Raw genomic sequence first — 12,001 nt, forward strand, 5'->3', positions numbered from 1 at the left:
TGCAGGGTGGGCTGCCTTTACCACACGTCTTCTAGACGGGAGCATGCAGTCTCAATCCCTCTGCTGATTTCGAAGTAAACACGGATTCCTTTAGCACGCTCCTCGTTGTGCACACAGACACGAGTCAGTCCAAATCCACACATCATTTTTCTTTTAGCAGAAGTTGTGGAAGCGCCAGAGCCAAGTACACACAGAGGTCACATTCATTCAACATGAGAGCTGTAATGTTGGACCCAGAAAAGAGAGCAGTGAGTCCCACTGCGATGAGATGGGATATGCTTGTTGTTGGGCTTGGACTGGTGGTACTTAACGTGCTGCTGCTCTCAATCTGGGTGTGTAGGATCAGCAGATGTGACTGGAGCCCAGTTAACAGAGAGGATAAGGTTCTGGGTTCACAGGTTAAAACGGTGTCCTCCCTACCCATAGGGAGGTTTGGTGTCAGGGTGTGCACTTCCTCAGGACAACTCCCTCCGTCACATACACACACACACAAGCACACACACAGACAAAGACAGACAGAGGAAAGCCATTAGTGATGAGCTGAAACATTTGTAAGCTCCAGCAGTGTCGTGGTTGGATTAAAACTGGGGACATTGCAGTTTATGCCCAAGGCCATGCAATAGAGGTTAAGATGTTCGCAGGTGTTTGGAAATTATTTGCAGCCTCTTTGCAAAGTCACAGTGTAGTCATGGTATCACAGACGAGGGTGATGCCCACAGTGGTGCATGGTACATTGCTACCACCAGAGCATTATCTACCTTTTGTTGGGTGGACAGTTCAGAAGAATGTTTGGCAGATTTCCCAGGACAGCTGTCAAGTTATTTAACAATCAGGAGAAAAATCAGTGACCGACCAGCAAGTGGTCCGTTTGTCCAATTAGAGGCAGAACTGGTTCATTGACATTTGACTGAAGGATTTATTTTCTATCATTCATTTTTTAACCTTATTTAGGTGACATTTGTCCCAGAAAAGCAAAGTGAACGCGTGGTTCAGCTGTGGTTAAAAAAATCTGCTAATGTTTGGGCTTCATCTTGAACATACGTATATATATGTCCACACTGCACATGCTAATTGTCGTCCCCCCCCCATGTGAACTACTTACGAAGTGGTGGCTTGATTTGTCTATTTCTACACCTGTTCCTTGATATAGAGTGTGACTGATCTGAGGAGATTATGCAGTGCACGACATGATAAAGCAAACCAAAGAATAGCCCCGTAATCCCCAGTCATTTTCTACAGTGTTGTTATACAGTTGATCCTCCATTAAGGAGGATCAGCCGTTCGCTCTGGATGAGGTGGGGCGCTGTAGAAGTGTGAGATCAGCAGTTAGTTGTTTTCAGACAATATGCCATCTTGGAAAGCTCTGGTATTCTATTTCCATCTCCAAAATCGTGTTGATATTGCTAAAATGTACACATCTGAGGACTGTGAACATTAGAGGAGGAGGAGATGTTAGTCAGAGAATCGCTCATTCAAAGGGATTAACGCTCAGCAAATTGGACACACTTTCACTGGTACAGTACATGACGTGTTTGGTATATGTAAGTGACTTATATATCACTTCACATTGTTTGGTCCACGTCCACTGTCTCTTCATCTTTAGGATTTACTAAAGCACTTGGCAGCTGTTAATACATTGTAGGTTCAGTTACAGTCAGTGAGATGAAATGCTCTCTAAAATGAGGTGAGCATTGACAAATCTTCATAAACCTGGGCAGTAATGTTCCATTAGTAGGTTTGCAGTCCTCAACGGTATAAAGAAGGAAACAGCTTTTCTTACATACTTGTGGTGGGAGGAGGGTTTGTGCACATTCACACACACACGGCGTATGTTAGAGTCCAGAATGTGGCGCAATCTGTGAGTAATTTCTAACAGTAATCACGAAGATCTCCAGCGAGAGGGTAGACAGCAAGGCCTGGTCACCCAGGGAGTGCCTGCTCTACTTGAGACACACATACGCACACAGGTCTCTGAGCTTAGCGCCAATAGACTTGAACTGATTAACTAATCTTGATTACCCCTTGTTGCCACCAGGATAGTAGTGCTCTAAAACGACTGCAGCAGAGCAAATTATCACTGATTGTTACTTATCGATGATTAGGGATAAAGATCGTTAATTAGATCTCAACTAGACATGTCAACAAGCATGGAAGGACTACTGAGTGTCTGCAGAAAATCTAACCCAATCTAAACCAATTTAACAGCTGTAGACAACAAGGACAAACAGAGAAAACATGTTCAGAAAGTGTGATGCATTTACTGTAATAAATATATAAAAACGAATATCCATATCCACCATGCAGACAAACTTTCAAACTATTGTCACCATACTTCTGTGTTATAGTTAAGTTGGGACCGACACTCACAGTGCACTTTTTATCACATGGCTGCTTTTCACACTATGGGTGTCACGTTGCTTATAGATCCAACTAAATCTGTCTCGGTGCAACACGATTTTACAGGTGCGGTGGTGAATGTTTGTGGAGTCACTCAGGTAACTTGAGACTTTATGTATGTTATGAGACTATTTACTGTTACTGTGAAGAGGAAATGTTCAATTTTATACCTCGTAAATTTGATCTCATTGTTGTATTTGCTTTCCAGGTTTGACATTTAACTTCATAACCTCATTTCCTGGTCCATTTACATTACAACATTATCACGTTGCCTATAACTTCACAGTCCGTTCTTCAGAATAAGTCGTTTCACCACTGACATATAAAGACATTACATTTTACTGCTAATATTAAACGTCCACTGCTTTTTATCAGTAAAAATAAGTCAGTACCTTTTTCAACACTAAGTTGCACATCCCCTCATCATTTTACCTGCGTAACTTCCCGTAAAACCTTTCTCACATCTCAATAGTTTTGAAATTTTTAAACAAATGCTGCTTCTCTCAGGCATGAAAAATCTTTTTCAGTGTAGCCATCCCACTGAGTGTTTTCTCTCACTCCAACACACACACGCACACTGACCCAAACAAAACTCCACAAGACTGAATTTCTTTGGCTAAATAGGAGGCAAACAGTCACAGCTTCAAAGATCACAGTCATACAGTCTAAACAAGAAAACCACAGCCTGGTGAAACGCATTTTCCGAAAACTCACATGCACACACTTCGATATGCACGTTGCAAAATTTGGCAACACATACCAGCAAAAGTAAACACTAAACAAACAGACTGTAACTGCAGCAAAAACATAGAGGTAGACGTGAACGCTGAGATTATTTTTTTTCTCTCTCTGTCTGCATTCTGTTTATTTATGTTTTGGGTTTGTTGGTGATTGGCAAGTGTCTGAGCGTGTGATTATTTATTTATTTATTTCCAACAGGAACTTGCAGTTTTGTGGCTTCCAAGGGCAACAAGTAGGAGTGAAGTGACCTGTGCGTGGGAACAGGTGGAACGTAAGAGAAAAGATGGAGGAAGTGTGAGACATCAAGAATGTATTTAAAAAAGTATGCTTCAGAAAGAAAAAACTATCATCAAAGTCTAAAGCTTGACACACAGGGAAACTGATTCTAGATGACGAGTGTAAAAAATGCAGCCATGAATAAATCTGTGTTATTTTTTTTGGTTATTTTAAAGGTGAAGTTTCTGGAAAACTCACATAGAAAGAAAACCACCTGTAACTTAGTCTGTATTTTCTTTGTCTCTTGTTGCATCTCTTCTTTCTGATTATTAGCCGTCTCACATCCCTGGATACCAGCCAGCGAACAGGATACTCCCCCGAACAGTAAAAGAAGCCTGTTGACCCTATTCTGGATCTGAAATCAGTCAGTATGCATGAATCAACAAAAAGGGGGAATAACAAATATCTCACACAGATACAATGCAGTGCTAAATTGTTGTGAAGAGCTGCCAATGTCAGCATCACTGTCTCTGAAACGCTTTGCTTTTCTGTGCAGGAGAGAAAAGGAAAGTACCGATCATGAAGGAGGGAGGGGCCGTCCTAGGAAATAGATGGCTGTTATCTTGCCATTAGTTGTAAAGATGAATGTTGTTCTAAGGAAAATCATCATCAGAAACGGGTGTAACAGAAATTCAAACTCACAGATGTTAACTTGAACTTCATATCCCACTGAAAGCCCATACAGCCCTTACTTAACCATGTACACTGCAGCTGCCATCACGTTTATTTCTATCCAGATGAAATAGCTGACGCCTGTCCACGTACTGTATGTCCGGGATCTTGATAATACTGTATGTGGATCTAATCTAAATTAATCAATCGCACTTCTTAGGAGAAAGAGGAGAAGACAAAAAGAAGCACTGATAGAAGGATAATGAGTAAATTAGGCCTTCAGGGAATGGAGCTGACATGTAGCCTCAGATGGTGTGGGGGTCTTTGAACAAAACACACATAATAACATCCTCCCCTGCGTAGTGTGTGAGTGTAGAAGTGTGTGTGTGTGTGTGTGTGTGTGTGAGATGTGGCACAGCTGTGTTCTGTATAATTGTATGAGTGAGACCTCACCTCTCTTGATCAGCTGGGCTCACTGTGTAAAAAACATCCAGGTTCTACAGGTTTTCAGTTGTCGATTCCATTATCTTCCTCTGCTTCTACCAGGTTAGAAGAAAAAGTGTGTGTCACTGTGACAACTCTCAACGTAGGAAATCCACTTTATGAAAATACCACAGAAAATAAAACCTCTCTCAGCCAGTATGTTTGACGCCACCATGTTATCCACTGGTCATAGGGCATTCGACTTGTGCTGTCGTCACGGGTCAGATGCTGGCAGCAGCCAGTAACTGGCAAAGGAAGTGGAGACAGGAGACATGTGTGCTCTACTTCCTGTCAGATGACTTAATTGTTGTGTGCCAGTGGGGACTGTGATCTTTTTTCTTTCTTTTTTTTTTTAGCTCTTGCTCTCTCTTTTATTCATCTTACCGCTTTCCATCTCTTTTTTTTCTGTTTCCCGGCTACATTGTTGACATGTGATTCATATCTACATTTCAAGGCCATCAAATGGAGCCGTTGGCTAGATAGAGAAACCTCGGGGGGAGAGAATAGACCGCAGAAACATAACGATGCCTGTGGCCCTGAATGTGCTGCAGGCGTCTCGCAGCTTACCAAACATCACAGCTCACTCAGTCAGGGGTAGTGAGATGGAGACAGGACCCCTTTAAAGATCACGTCTGGATTTGACATGCCAGTGTAAACACACCAGCGAGCAATTACCATACGTGTGTGTGTGTGTGTAACACTAGGTCATCATCTTCAAGATAGTTCTTTGGATAGAACAAGTGTAAATTCAATCAATACCTTCTCATGATATACTGTGTATGTATAGTATTACTGTAGCTGCACACTACACACGTGTGTGGGGGGGTTGAAGGCATTTGGGAGTATGTGTTTCAGTATGTCAACTCTCTGCATTGCCTGAATGATCATTTCAAATCACCGCTGCATCCTGTGCCGGCTTCAGCTTGTAATTGTGGTCACTCGAGCATAAAGAGCAAGAGAGAGCAAGTTACTAAAGCGCTGTAAGCGTTGCCAGTGACCTCTCTTTTGTGACGGCTTTCCTTTCTACTGCTTCGCTGTGCCTCAGATGAATCCACTCAAATAAAGACCACAACTGAGCAGAAATACCAGAAATGATTTACTCCTCCCTCCTTTACCGGGAGTCTGATGGGACGTGCCAGCCACTAGCCAAAGTGGTGTTATATGATCAAATTACTTTAGCTCTAATGTTCTTTACACTCTCACTCTTATTCTTCGACACTGATCATTGAGCCAGTTGTTGTTAAGTCTGTATTTCTTCACCTATTCATTACACCAATGGAAGGCATTTACATGACTTTCATTAGGTCTCAGAAGAACACATTGACAATATTGTGCGTGCCAGTGATGCGTAATTTCCATATGCCTTAATTCTACCTTAGTTGTGTTTTTAATCTGCTCCTTCACTTTGAGTAACGCTCACTGTTGAAGTCTGGTCAGTTAGAAACCATAAATCACTCTATTACAGTATTTCAACCAATTGAAAGCAATTAAGGGCAGTTAAGCACCCAATTACCAACACATTCTGGTTATTGTAGACCTCTGCATCATTACAGAAAGGTTCAGTGCTAATATAGTCCCAATCTATGCAGAGGTGATTCAGAATGTCCCTTCCTTGCACTATAAATGTGGGATTTAACAGACCAATTTGGACTAATTGGAAACAATTCACAGCAGTTAGGAGTTTCAATAAAAGTAAGGCCACTTATGGAGCAGATCTGTGGGCCTCAAGTTGGAAGCACATAACAAAGTGCTGGGTTGAAGGGTCCAACACCAGGGTGGGAGAAATTAGTAATTACAGGTATGTGTGTGTGTCTGCATGAGTGTATCTGTATTCATGCAGGTATATTTGTAACAAGGCCCTTTGAGAGAGTCTTGTGTGGTACCTGACTGGCTCAACGGACCAGACTGAACTATAAAAACACCGTCTCCTCCATTAGGCCATAATGAGCATTGTGTCAGGCTGCTGGACGACTGCTACCACACAGTTCAAGCCTTCAGTGGAGAGGAAATGAGGAGTGATCGGTACAATGACTCACTGTGGAGTGGAGGTGGCACTGGGACAAGCCAGAGATGTATGCTAAGAGTTGTGGTAGTGGTCCTTATTAACCTGCAGGGTGCTGGTGCTGAAACAGGAAGCCACTTGTAGCCTTCTGGTCTCTCTCACTTTCTCTTTGTGTGAGGCTGCATATGGGACAGATAAAAGTAGCAGCTATATTTTTTTAAATGGGGAATTTTACTCCCTGGAATCATTCTTACCACAACTCTATTTTAGCACCACCACCTTCTGCCGTCCTGTCACAGGCCGGTAACACCTAATTGTGCTGTGCAACAATAATCTTGTGTGTGTGCCTGATTGCATGAATACAGATGGTGTATTGTGTGGAAGGGCATATGTAGGGTGAATAAAACGAAACAACTTCTCGCCTCTGATTTCTCAATGCTACAAGAGCTATGGGATGTTTGGATGTCCTAATCAATTTTTAGAAGTTGTTACTTGTTTTGTAATTATATTATTTCAATCTCAATGTAAGAAAACTGTGGATTATAGTGTGGTGTGTGCTGACACATTAATTTGAATGACTTTAATGCAAATAACCAGAGAAACGAGCAATAAACAGAGGGTAGTGAAAGAGGAGGCAAAGAGAAAAGGGGGGCAGGGCAGTGATAAAACTTTGAAAATAAAACCTTTTATCTGCTTTTCATCTGCAGTAATGGTCATTAGCTGAGTTTGTGCTAGCTCGCAGTAAATTTTCAACCTTTTGAATCACAAGGTTGCTATTTGGAATCGCTCTAAGGAGCCGGTTATAAATCTGAAGAGTTTTATTTTTTTTCCTCACAGGATAGCTCATTAGATTTGCCCAGTTCAACTGAAACCAATTCCATATGGCTGTTAAGAGAAGCAACTCAATTAGTAAGCTAACAGGGTCATATGAGGGCATTAGGTTTCAAGAGAGCGATGGACAGACTGAAAAGTGGAAGCTACACATGGTGGTGAACCAAACATAGTTTCCTCGTGTCTTTATATGAATATTAATGGTCTTCTTGGTTTTCAAAAATGTAACAAATGGGATAAATGCGAATATGATAATGTTCATTATAAAGTATTTGTGACTATTTAGGCCAACATATTACTATTAAAATAACAGTTGAACCTTTTGGAAAACAGGTATTTGTTTTCTTGCTGAGAAAAGATGAGAAGATTGAAAATGGGATGATAGTCACCACTTGGTAAACCAAAATTTGTCCACTTTGTTTTTTGTATAGACTAAACAATCTAGATTTTCTGTGTTCATTGCTTTAGAGGGGCACATCCTACTTCCAGTCTTTACTCTAAACTACACTAACTGTCTGACTGTAGAGTCATATTTACCATATGACACAGCACAGACTGTTCCCGACTCTCTGCAACAAATTAAATACATGCATACATACACTTTTTTTACAAAAGCATCCCACTATTCCATCTAATTGTTGTTTGTCAATGTCTCAAAGTAGCATTTGTTTATAGGGTTGCATCTGCTAAAATGAATACATTTAAATTTTTACTAACAATTAGTCCCCTCAAGCCATCCTAACATTCCTCTGGCCTCAACCCTGACCTTAAACTTAAAGCCCCACAAACAACCCGTAGCTTTCCCTCCTGCCCCCCTCAACCCCACCTTTTAGCCCCCTCCGTCTCTAAACCAGACCACCTGGGAAACTGTCTCTAGTGTCTGCTTTAACCTCTGTACCTGTTTGAAGATCCCAGCATGAATCATGACCTCATTCTGGTGAGTTAATCACATCACAGAAAGCAATGATCCTCACAGGAAGCAGGACGGAAAAACCAGGAAGTTCAGACAGAGGGAGAGCCCAAGGCTGGTAATCAATCACTATGTATCTGGCATGAGGTCACCTGCCTAGATATGCCTGTGTGTTTGTGTGTGTGTGTGTTTTACAATTACAAATTATTTGTTTCAGACTTTGGGAATCACCACTAGAAGATAGGCTCTCATCCAGGTTCGGTAAAATAGACAATCAACAAGAGACGATCAGAGAAGATGTGTCGTCACTGTAACCCCTAGTTCAGTTTTGGCTTCACTTGCACTCATCCTTTAAGGAAACCTCATTCCTCATACCATGAGCAGCATGCAGTAATAAGAACATACTAAGATAAGACGCATGCTTTTTCCATGATTCTTCCTACTGTCATTATAAATGTTACATGACCTTCATCTCTGCGGTTTGTGAATGTAGCACGACCCCTTGTTTCCATGGTTACGACGTGGCACCGTCCAATTAGCAGCAGCACTCTGACTGACAGGTAGACAGAAAAAGAAAAACTTTTCTCGCTCTAAAAGGGGAACAAAGGTAACTGGGATGAAATGGTTTCTATTTTACCATCTACCTTTTTTCTTTTTGTTGGTTTTGTTTCTGTCTCCTTCGTCATCACTTCATCATCACACTCTCTTCTTTTCTGAATTTCCTACACTACATACCTACCTAAAGTTTCAAATACGTTGCTCTTTTTCTCTGTATATTTCAATAGTAATATTTCCACTCCTTTTATTTTAAATAGATTACACATTGCAGCCTCTCTACTCCTGTCTGATTGAGCCTCAGTATTTAAAAAGCCTGTAAACGTCTTCCAGTGCTCACTTTGTCTTGTTAAAGCCATACGCATTTTATTCTTATGAGAGACTGTATTCAGGTTTATCATTTGCAGTAAAACTAGAGCACACTCCTTCAATCCCACAATCCCTCAGGGCAAAAACAGAAGAACGCAGACTGTCAGCATAGAGGAAAACAACTAATCCTGCGGCCTGTGGCATGTGTCGTTAGTGAGAATTGAAATAGATTAATTCCCTCTGCCTATGGTCTGCACGATCAGATTTTGGCTACACAGCAGTAATAAATCACATTAATATGGAATGTATTTCATTTGATTAGCTTCCTGTTCACGTGCACACACACACACACACACACACACACACACACACACACACACACACACACACACAAAGGCTGGTGCATGCATGCAGGGAAAGGTGCTTGCATTTTTCAGCAAATAGCTCTGGAAATTATTATAGTGTTCATGTAGTGTTCACATTGAGTCATAGGCAGCTTGATACAGCACACCTGTTCCACTAACACATTGGCTGAATGAAGGTACAGGGCAGGTCTGTAAAGGCACACTCTCCTGTTGTTTATAACTTTTCCAAACCCTCTGTCTACCCTTTCTGTAAGGCCCTCTAATGGATATTTCTGCTTTCTATGGTAGATGTACTGTATCATTATATGTGACATGTCCTCTTTTCATCAGACCTCCTTACCGTGCTGCAAATGTGGGTTCATTACGTGTTTAAGTGTGTTAGAATCCAAGTCATGGACTGAATTGTTTTCATAGTGTCTCCATTACCGTCAGCTCTTGAGCAGGTCTGAGAAAGTGTAAAACACGTTGTCAGTTAAAGCCTCCAAAATACAGCACATGTATAAAATGTTAGACACTTATGAGGTGACTGGCCCGAGTGTTTTGTCTTAACTCAAACCATAATTTTGTCCTTGGATTCTTTAAAGGCAGCACCAAATTCAGCTGTGCTGCGCAAAGAGTGACACATATGCTGTGTGACCTTGTTCCAGCACATATATGCTATGTCCCACAGGAATACTTGAGCAATTTAGGAAATATGCATATTTGTGATGTGCTTTAACTTAGCATAAGATGTGGAAACAGCCCCTCTGAACCACGTTATATGTAGTTTGTTCGAAACAACCAGTTGTATCAAAGAAAAAGTGGTGAAATAAAAGAGTTGTAGGCTGTATATTGGTTTAATCTACAGTTCCCTCTTGACTAATGTTTGGTGTGTTTCCATTTAGCTCCACCTTTGTTTCACCTTTGCAGCTGCAGCGTGATGTATCTTGGTGCATCGTGGAGTGTTTCATTTTTTCACTGCTAGTTTTGTTTTGAAGACATCAGAACCAGCTGTTTTCCTTTTGGCCTTGCTTCAGTGTAAATCTCAGACACCTGGCTGTGGTATGTACAGTACAGTCCATCAATTCTGCTTAAAAGCTGAGTCGTAAAGCTGAAGAATAAACACAAAACACGAGAACATAATTATCAAGGTTTGGTTGATAATTGTGTTGTGTAGTTTGCAATATTCATCAGATGGAGCGCTCTTATGAAGCGTCACTGGGTGCTGCTGTCTAAGGAAAAGATGATGTGATTACTGTTTTTCAGGGGTGCCTTTAGGGAGAAGTGCTTGGATGATTCAGGGGCCTCAAGTTAGACATTGCAAGTAAGTCGGTTGTGTTAGAGCTGTCTTTGGGCTGTCAACAAAATGTCTAAATCGCACCCCTGCTGACTTCAGCTGCAAAGATTCTGTAGGCTTTGTCAGTGAATGTCAATGTTGCTAAACCTATTTTCATGGACTTACTTTTCTCTTTAGGCCACTGAATTTTATTATTACCTGTAAAAGGAAATGGAATGTTGACTGCCTCTCTCAAACGCTGTCACCGTCCCTCTGGGCCTGCGGAGTGACTGAAGTGAAAGGACAAACAGAGCCAGGAAAAAACGGAGCCCTTTGATGCGTTGTTACTGACAGAGCTTGACGTTGACGTGTTTGATGTCTGTGAGCCTGGCAGGTCAAACTCAGGGCACATATCTGTAAAATTGCCATTTTATCAAAGTGAGCAGCAAATCCGTACTCGGTAAAGACAACAGTTTTGTGTCACTATACATCAAGTCGCAGCTCAGGATCACTTGTTAGTGTTGATTACTGATCTTAGCATCTTATTATTATCTTGTCTTATTTGTGGGACATCACAGCCTGCCCAAACTCAACCTTTCTCATCCTGAGATGTATAAGAGCAGTAGACACCTTAATGTAAACACTTAACACTTAAATATATATATTTATATATATACATATATACTATATACTTTTTTCCTCCCCCTCTTGAAATCTCAAAGAGAGTTCACTTCTTTTGTATTTTGTGTTGCAGACCTAAACTGTGTCTAGCACAAGAGATTTGATCTGTTTGTATCTGTTGCACCGTTATTCCCGATAACCCGGGATTCAACACTATGCAAAACCACAACTGAAATCATGCTGCGTTTTTCTTGCAGATGTTTAATTTATGTAGTTTTTATTTCTTTGTTTTAACAATCTGATCTTGTTCTTTAAGAGCTTACTAAATGTAGGCACTACGCTTAAAGTGTTTTGTGCTAGTCATAAAAGTGTCTTAGCAAAGACAGAAGAACAGTAGGACTCTGTATACAACACACACACACACACACAGACACGCACACCTTTATGCGCACACACAGATGCACAGATTCAAAGACTCCCCTGATGATGCACCAATTAAGCTCTACCACATGGAAGCCATTGAGTGTGAAATTGAAAACAGGGACGAAGACACCATTATAGTCTCATTGCTCAGACTCAGAGAGATCAGATAGTCCTCGTGCAAGCGGTTAGTCCCAAATCAAGATCTCTGACACTTGTGTAGA

The 12,001-nt window shown here is 41.2% G+C and overlaps 1 protein-coding gene across 5 annotated transcripts in view; it reads right to left on the minus strand.

Annotated features, from left to right (window-relative positions):
• The window catches only part of sema3d (sema domain, immunoglobulin domain (Ig), short basic domain, secreted, (semaphorin) 3D), a 31,864-nt gene extending 27,141 nt beyond the window's left edge, over nt 1-4,723 (minus strand). For 2 of the 5 annotated variants that reach the window (XM_026366430.1, XM_026366426.1), the window contains exon 1: nt 4,480-4,695. The gene's annotated coding sequence lies outside the window, so the exon portion shown is untranslated. Of the gene's footprint in view, nt 1-21; nt 199-3,628; nt 3,648-4,479 lie in introns of those variants that run through there. The other 3 variants (XM_026366427.1, XM_026366429.1, XM_026366428.1) reach the window with 3 other exon arrangements.
• Between the last annotated feature and the right edge of the window lie 7,278 nt (nt 4,724-12,001).

Source organism: Anabas testudineus, chromosome 6 (genome assembly GCF_900324465.2).
Source record: "Anabas testudineus chromosome 6, fAnaTes1.2, whole genome shotgun sequence".
In the NCBI taxonomy this organism is placed as follows: Eukaryota; Metazoa; Chordata; class Actinopteri; order Anabantiformes; family Anabantidae; genus Anabas; species Anabas testudineus.